Here is a 9,091-nt window from a genome sequence, read left to right as displayed (position 1 = left end):
TAACACTAATTATTATTATTTCATTCTTATTATTAATGATAATAATAATAATGTAATTTCTATTAGTATCATATTTATGATTATAATCGTTATACAAATTATAAAGCAAAAATATATAAGCAGGAATTAATATCCCTCTCTTCAAATGGATTATTCCTATTAAATACACGTGACATTACAACAAATACATTAAAAAATGCACATTCCACCAACTTTTATATATTGCATAGTCTGTATTGATTTACATATATAATGTCATCAGAAAGTGATTGGCAGAAGATTATATGTATGCGCAATATGTTTATTATTTTCTAGTGCTATATATATTTTAAAGTACTGTATGTTTGAATTATTACAGTTTAAATACAGTATACCATTAGAATGATTTAATAAAATGCATGTAAATACACTGTATTGCAGTACTGGCATATAATAGAAGTTGTATTTATGTTTAAGGAAATTAATGATAGATTTGTCTTACATAGGTTGTAACAACACACTCATACCCTGAGTGTCATAACCTCTCACAGTGTGCAGTGTTGTGTATTCTATTCTTTAGATACATCAACATTTTTTAAAAATCTACTTTTTTAATTACAGAAGACACAATTCATTTGTATTACATACAGACTCAAGTTTTAGATTTCTATAAATCAACCTGTCCCTTATGTGCAGTTCTTAGTTTATTAATCCACTGAATTTGCTGTTGATCTCCGAGATTTATTGATGACACAGAGGTAATTCTATACTATTTTATCAAGAATTCATTTTGTGAATATGCTTTCTAATTGGGCTCCATTTGTCAAGTTTTGTATGTATCATCGGAGCCCTTGAGGTTCAGGCCTGCTATTGCAAGAGAAGAAGCACATTGTAACGCCTGAATGCAAATGGACAGGTTCGCTGGCTGGGAACATTCTTTGGCCGGTCTTTAAAGGGCCACTGTAAGTAAATATTTTCTATGCCTGTTACTAATTAACTACCCCAAATACGCTTTTTATCAATAGCATTTCATTAACATATCTCTACCGTATATCAGAAATCTTGTCTGCAAATTTAATTGTTTTCCAAACCCACTCCGTGGGTATCCTTTGCTCTGTACCAATCCGTTTACAATACCTAGGTTTCAAAATGGCGCTTTAAACACAAAGTTATTGGTTTAAGTATTTTGAACATGCAGTGCTGAAAATAGCGGGCAGGATAACGTGACATCATCGGCGAATAAAAGATATAACTTTTAGAACGTTATGAAACTTCAATTTGGAGAAAATATAGGTCAGTAGGTTATAATTAATGTTTATTAACTTTAATATGTTAGTTGTTTAGCTTAAAAATTATAACAGAAAGTAATCCTTTAAGAAATATGTCCCAAAGTAAGATCTTAGGAAGAAACACAAATCAACTGCGATAAAGCCAAAGGTGCGTTGGGTACTTCACATTCCTATGTTCTTTACATTGATCAAAATGTTTTATTTTTTATTTTTAAACAGATAGTTCTCTCTCTCTCTCCCCACTCTCTCTCTCTCTCTCTCTCTCTCTCTCTCTCTCTCTATATATATATATATATATATATATATATATATATATATATATATATATATATATATAAGCAGGAAGGGAGGGAGAGAGAGAAAAGTGTTGAGGGAAAGAAAAGAGTGAAAGAAGGGAGCAAGGGAGGGAGTTGAGAGAAAGAAGGGAGGGAGGGAAAGAAGGGAGGGAGTGAGTTGAGGGAGGAAGGGAGGGAGAAAGAAGGGAGAGAGGATGGGAAGGAAAGAAGAATACACTTTGAAACAATCACTGCCCTTTACATGCAACAACACAACATACATTAATTACCATTATTCAAGTAATTAAACTTTTTAAGTGTCCGTTTACTATTTACTCCATGGGTTCATGAATGCAGAGAAAGCTAGCTATTAGTAGCTAACATACATTAGCAATGGGATTTGCAGTGCACAGACGCATCCAGTCTGTTAGCTGCTAAGACCTGCAATAAGCATTGCGTTCGCAGACCAACTACAGCTGATAAGGGGAGGCAGCATATTGGCACAAGGCCTTCTCCTCCAGCCTCACCTTGGAAGCATATCCCCTATCAAGTTTCTCACCAAGAACGCTTCCACTGCAAAAATGCCGGCGGCTCTAAATGAAGCAACGGTTTAAAGGAGCACTGCCTGTAAAGAGTGACCTTAATCATCGCATGTACCTTGTCTTCTCTGTAAAAGAGTATAGGACAGATGTGCTGCCCCTCCCAAATCTGCTGCCCTAGACACCGGCCTTGTTGGCCTAGGCCATAATAAGCCCCTGATATATATTGTATATCTAGATATATCTATTTAAAAATAAAAATATTTGTTTTCCTAAGTGAAAAACACAGACACACAATAGACACACAATATTTTTTTAATAAAAAAGTGTATATATGAGTGTAATACTTTATTTTAATATATTTTTGGTATGTTGTGTACAAACATTTTTTAACCCTTACACTTCAGGTCTCAAGTCACAGTAAATATTCTAGAGCAGTTACAGCTTTCACTCAAGCATAACCTATAAGTTTCAACTATTACGTTCAAGTATAGGTTGCGTGAAAGCGATATCGGCTGCGCTGACCCTTCTCTGGTAAATGGGATTTACAATGGACTTGTAATATCAAGTTAAGCGCCACTTATAATCTGATCATAATGATTAACCAGTAAAAACAATGACATTTTTTAGCATTTGTTGGATAAATAATCCGGATTTTACTTAAAAAAATGTATTTAAAACTACGGGCAAATCATTTGCCTTACGTTCTTTACTGTACGTTCCCCTAACAGCAGCAACAACAAAGTTAAAAATGAAGATAAACATTTTAACCAATAAAATAAAATTCAGGGAAAAGCTCATTTCATATTTCTTATAATTCATGTTTACTTGGTGTTTTTTTGGTGCTACCAGCATCTTTCATATTACTTGACCATGTAGATGCGAGTCAACAAAAATAATAGGCATATGCATGGGCACAATGTTTGTTTTGGCTGAAACATTAGTTAGCTTTTTCCTGTTCATCTGAAGAATTTTGTTCATATGCATGTTCTTTTAATCAGAATATTCAGTAGAATAATTTGTCCGCTAACAACAAAATTTGGATGACGCTAATCCTGGGGGAGCTGCAATAGGCAGCAGCAGTAGTATTGGAGGAGGCTTTTAAATATACAGCAGGAAGCAGCAGTGGCGGACCTAATAAAAAGAGGACCCTGGTGCAAGAATTGTTTTTGAGGACACCCCATAAAAGTATATCAGCAGTTTTGGGATATATACTAAATATATAGGGTCAGATTACGTTTGTGCGCGAGAGATAAGGGGTTTATCATGGGTTTTTGCTCTCGTCGGGTTTACGTATTACGAGCTGAAAGTGAACAAAATCACTTGAGCACAATCAAGATTTACACCAGAATTATTACCCCAACTTCAGAGCTCTGATTAAATGTTTCATAAAACAAAAAGGTGTCCCCAACCGCAACAAAAATACATTACAAAGTATAGTTACACTCTTAATAACACCAGCTAATAATTTTTTTAAAAAATATTGCACAAAAAAGCTATAAGGGCTCAAAGATATGAGCTCTCAGGTGTTAAAAAACAAAAAGGCAGGCAAAGGGCCTTAACATTGAGATACATACATATACATGTCTAAAGATGAATATGTCTATCTATCTATCTATCTATCTATCTATCTATCTATCTATCTATCTATCATCACTGTCTATATATGTATACATATGTATTTCTATGTGTATATATGTAGTATTTACAGACATATAAACACATAAATACATATGTATATATATATATATATATATATATATATATATATATATATTTCAAATAATCATTCCCGCACTCTCCGTTTGATCAATCACAAACTTGTTGATTCAAAGTTTGTGATTGATCAAACGGAGAGTGCGGGAATGATTATTTGAAGTATGTACAAGTTTTACCCAGAGCTGATTTTGCTATTTTGAGTGCTGACCCCTGCTACAAGGTAAAGAGTATATATATATATATATATATATATATATATATATATATATATATATATATATAAATATATATATATATATATGTGTGTGTGTGTGTGTGCATTGTAGCCCTTTGCAGTTAAGTAGATGAAAACATGAAAAAATTCAATATTAATTTTTAATAAAGGTTTTAACTATATATTTACTGTAAATATTTTACATTCCAATGTTCTGTATATAGCAGAATATGTTCTAAGTATTTATAAATAGATATTCATATATATACTGTATATCTGTATATATCAATACCTTTATATATAATCATGTATAGATACAGGCATAAATATATGTTGTACCAAAAAAACATCAGATATACAGGTATATAGAATATTTATTTCTGAATAAATAGAACATTATCTTATATGTGAAGAACATTGGAATGTGAAATATTCATATTTTTATGTCAGGTTAGCGCACATGAGAATATGCGATCTGGTTTGCGCAAGAGTGGGGTGTTTTTCCACTTCTTTTTGCTCCATTGACTTCTATGGGGAATATGTGAACGTGCATGCAATATTCTAACTTTGTCATTTTGCGCTCGCCGGGGAAGCACTCAAACAAAAACAGTTTACTTTCAACTTGTAATACGAGAGCAACCAGACAAGCACAAAAAGCTTACTTTTAGTGCAATTAATGCTCAAGCGGGATCGTTAATTAGCACGCCACTTGCAGTAATCTGGCCCATTGTTGGGTATGTTTTTGAATATTAATAATTTGACAACAATAATAAAATTATTATCAAATATATTAATATTTCATCCAAATTAATAATATCTAAGTTCTGACAGGTGTACTATTATGAACACAGCTATTCTTTTGTTTATGCAGTAATGAGGACTCAATTATGATAAAATATATAATAAATTTATTACAATATTAAAATATAAAACAAGTTATCTCTGCTACACAATGAGATATAGACAAAATATTGTAATGGAAATTCAATATTAACAAAATTAAAGGGATAATCTACTCCAGAATTTTTATTGTTTAACCCCTTAACGACCAACGTCATACAGGGTACGTCATACAAAAACTCGTTGTCATACAGCCGCTTTCAAGGTATTGCCGTGATGCCTCGATATTGAGGCATCACTGCAATACCTTTTTTAACACACCAATGCAGAGAGAGCCACTCTGTGGCCCTCTCTGCATTGGCCAGAGATGGTGCGATCATTAGTGGGTGGGAGCCGTTGCAGGGTGGCGGGTGGGTGGCCATTGCTGGTGTAAACACGTCAGAGGGGGGTGGGATTACGCACGGGGATGCCGGGAGCGTGCACCGATGCGAGCAGGGGCAGAGGCGAGAGCGCGCACGGGTGCGGGAGCGGGTGGGAGCCCTACACTATGGAACAAAGGGAGAGAGGAGGGGGACAATTTTATCTAAGGAATCTGGGAGGGGTGGGGGGTTGGTTATTGAGGGGGGAAGCTACACTACCGAAAATAAAATAAAAATTAAATAAAATATAAAAAAAGAGGCTAATTGTATGGAAACTGGGTACTGGCAGACAGCTTCCAGTACCCAAGATGACGGACAATAAGGTAGAGGGGGAGGGTTAGAGAGCTGTTTTTTTTATTTTTTTAAAAAAAGCCTTTTATTTTAGAACTGGCAGACTTTCTGCCAGTACCTAAGATGATGGGGACAATTGTGGGGTGGGGAGGGAAGAGAGCTGTTTGAGAGGGGTCAGGGAGGAATTAGGGTGTGGGATGTGTAAGGTGGGAGGCTGATCTCTACACTAAAGCTAAAATTAACCCTACAAGCTACCTAATTAACCCCTTCGCTGCTGGGCATAATACAAGTATCGTGCGCAGCGGCATTTAGTGGCCTTCTAATTACCAAAAAGCAATGCCAAAGCCATATATGTCTTCTATTTCTGAACAAAGGGGATCCCAGAAAAGCATTTACAATCATTTGTGCCATAATTGCACAAGCTGTTTGTAAATAATTTCAGTGAGAAACCTAAAGTTTGTGAAAAAGTGATTTTTTTTTTATTTAATCGCATTTGGCGGTGAAATGGCGGCATGAAATATACCTAAATGGGCTTAGATCAATACTTTGGGTTGTCTACTACACTATACTAAAGTTAAAATTAACCCTACAAGCTCCCTAATTAACCTCTTCACTGCTGGGCATAATACACGTGTGGTGCGCAGCCTTCTAATTACCAAAAAGCAGCGCCAAAGCCATATATGTCTGCTATTTCTGAACAAAGTGGATCTCAGAGAAGCATTTACAACCAGTGAGAAACCTAAAGTTTGTGAAAAAGTGAACAATTTTTTTTATTTGATCGCATTTGGCGGTGAAATGGTGGCATGAAATATACCAAAATGGGCCTAAATCAATACTTTGGGTTGTCTACTAAAAAAATAAAAATATTTATATCAAGGGATATTAAGGGATTCCTGACAGATATCAGTGTTCCAATGTAACTATCGATATTTTTTTTAAAGAAATGGTTTGGAAATAGCAAAGTTTCTACTTGTATTTATTGCCCTATAACTTGCAAAAAAAGCAAAGAACATGTAAACATTGGGTATTTCTAAATGCAGGACAAAATTTAGAAACTATTTAGCATGGTTGTTTTTTGGTGGTTGTAGATGTATAATAAAATTTGGGGGTCAAAGTTAGAAAAAGTGTTTATTTTTAATTTTTTTCATTATATTTTAATAATTTTTTTATAGTAAATTATAAGATATGATGAAAATAATGTTATCTTTCGAAAGTCCATTTAATGGCGAGAAAAACAGTATATAATATGTATGTGTACAGTAAATGAGTAAGAGGAAAATTACAGCTAAACACAAACACCGCAGAAATGTAAAAATAGCCTTGGTCCTTAAAGGGACACTGAACCCAATTTTTTTTCTTTTGTAATTCAGAAAGAGCATGCAATTTTAAGCAACTTTCTAATTTACTCCTATTATCAATTTTTCTTCATTCTCTTGCTATCATTATTTTAAAAAAGAAGGCATCTAAGCTTTTTTTTTTGTTTCAGTACTCTGGACAGCACTTTTTTATTGGTGGATGAATTTATCCACCAATCAGCAAGGACAACCCAGGTTGATCACCAAAAATGGGCCGGCATCTAAACTTACATTCTTGCATTTCAAATAAAGATACCAAGAGAATGAAGAAAATTTGATAATAGGAGTAAATTAAAAAGTTACTTAAAATTTCATGCTCAATCTGAATCACGAAAGAAAAAATTTGGGTACAGTGTCCCTTTAAGGTAAGAAAATTGGAAAAAATGGTCTAGTCCTTAAGGGGTTAAAAAGATAGATAATCCCTTTATTACCCATTCCCCAGTTTTGCATAACCAACACAGTTTTTATTAATACACGTTTTACCTCAAGGGCTAAGAAATTAGCATATGAGCCTACCTAGGTTTAGCTTTCAACTAAGAATATCAAGAGAACAAAGGAAAATTGATGATAAAAGTCAATTGGAAAGTTGTTTACAATTACATGCTCTATTTGAATCATGAAAGTTTATTTTTGACTAGACTGTTCCTTTAATATGATATCAGTCACCACAGTTAAAAACTTTTAAAATAATCCAAAAATAAACCAACAATATTAATCAGTTACACAATAAACCAAATTTAGTCAGTGAGTTTGAACTAAAATTTCAATCAGTGGGAATTTTGTTAAAATAATTCAATAAAATTATATCATCAAATCGAAAGCCTGATTATCAGACCCATCACAATTGTCAATAAATCAAATATATTAGTTAAAAGCCTTATAAATGGTTCACCAACAAACCAGCATTTAACAGTGTATCCAATGTAGCTTAAATTGAATATAACCTTAAAAGAATTTATAAAAATTAAAATACTTCAGCAATACTTACTAGCAGACCTCTAGTCACAAAGAATAAATTAATTTCTTATACACTATATTGTAAAAATTATACTGTTATATGAACTATTCCTATAACTGTCATGTGTAAAACATCAAGCTGAGATATAAAATACACTTATAAGCAGGAAATTAAAAGTCACTTTTAGCTACAATAATAATTCAGGGATTTTCCCCAGTGCACCAATCAGGAAGTTCTATGAGAATATTAACCAATCAATGCTACAGCAATGGATGCAATATAGCTAAAATTGTATTTACATTTCATAAATACCTTATAATAATTTAAAATCAATTTAGAAATATCTATTACAGAACCTCTTTTTTTATTCAATATTAAATTTCCTCAGTGCAAAGATAATTGTTAGTTAGGAGACAACCATCTATGAGATATTAAAGGGATAGTGAACCCCAACATTTTCTTTTATGATTCAGATATAATATACACTTTTAAACTTTCTAATTTAATGCTATTATCAAATTTTCTTCATTCTCTTGTTATCCATTGCTGAAGGGACAGCATTGCACTACTGACAGGAAGCTGAAAATATCTATTTAGCCAATCACAAAATACAAATGTGTGCAGGCACCAATTAACAGCAGCTCCCACTAGTGTATGGTATGTGTGTATTCATTTTTTAACAAGGGATACTAAGAGAACGAAGCACATTTGAAAATAGAAGTGAATTTAAAAGTGTCTTAAAATGACATGCTCTATCTGAATCATGCAAGTTTATTTTTGACTTTCCTATCCCTTTAAATTATAAGTATAAAACACATTTTTAAGCACAATATTAACTTAAAAGATTTCCCAGTTTTGATATCAGTACTGATTTAAAGAAATTTTAATCTTAGCGACGATTACAATATTAAATTGCTATTATACATTACCGGTTACCAAGTTTATATTCAGGAAAAACAGGTCTCTGTGTCTGTTTGGCCTGTGTGAGTATATAACTTAAAGGGACAGTTTGCTCAAAAATTTCTCCCCTTTAATTTGTTCCCAATGATCCACTTTACCTGCTGGAGTGTATTAAATTGTTTACAAGTAGCTCCTTTACCCTTATATCGGCATTTGAAATAGTTGATTTAGCATGTGGTATCCCCACCTGTTCTGAAAGTTTGTGGCCGCAGGTCCAAGCTGTAGAAAAGCTTTGTAAACACAGCAAGCAGAA

The sequence above is a fragment of the Bombina bombina genome, chromosome 1 (assembly GCF_027579735.1).
Source record: "Bombina bombina isolate aBomBom1 chromosome 1, aBomBom1.pri, whole genome shotgun sequence".
Taxonomy (NCBI): domain Eukaryota; kingdom Metazoa; phylum Chordata; class Amphibia; order Anura; family Bombinatoridae; genus Bombina; species Bombina bombina.
The sequence above is the reverse complement of the archived record's forward strand: the minus strand, read 5'-3'. Positions refer to the sequence as shown.